This window comes from Kryptolebias marmoratus, linkage group LG16 (assembly GCF_001649575.2).
Source record: "Kryptolebias marmoratus isolate JLee-2015 linkage group LG16, ASM164957v2, whole genome shotgun sequence".
Taxonomy (NCBI): Eukaryota; Metazoa; Chordata; class Actinopteri; order Cyprinodontiformes; family Rivulidae; genus Kryptolebias; species Kryptolebias marmoratus.
This window is the reverse complement of record NC_051445.1, coordinates 32,923-33,496: the sequence shown is the minus strand read 5'-3', so window position 1 is coordinate 33,496 and position 574 is coordinate 32,923.

Here is a 574-nt window from a genome sequence, read left to right as displayed (position 1 = left end):
CTTTGGGCAAGACACTGTCAGTCTGCCCAGGGCAGCTGCGCCATCAGGGAGTGAACGGGTGGATGGATGGATGGATGGATGGATGGATGGATGGATGGATGGATGGATGAATGGATGGATGGATGAATGGGTGGATAAACAGATGGATGGATGAATGGAGGGATGAATGGGTGGATAAACAGATGGATGGATGAATGGATGGATGAATGGGTGGATAAACAGATGGATGGATGAATGGATGAATGTAGTGTGAAGCACTTAGGGGTCCTTGGAGCAGATGAAGTGCTGTACAAGTTCAGGTCTGTTTGTTTGTTTGTTCTACAGGAAACGGATGAAAGGATGAAATGTTTTCACGGGAAAAATAAAGTTAATAAATAAACAACAGTTCAGTTTTTATGATGCTCTGGTGCTTCTAGTTGTTTCTAATTTCACAAATAAACTTCATAGATTTGACACAACAGTCTGAATAAACCCAGTTCGGCTGCGGTTCTGGTTCTGCTCACTGGGTGGCAGCAGAGTTAGTCCAGGCAGGGCTGAGACTCCATTACCCAGAGTTCCGGAGAAGGGGCGGGGC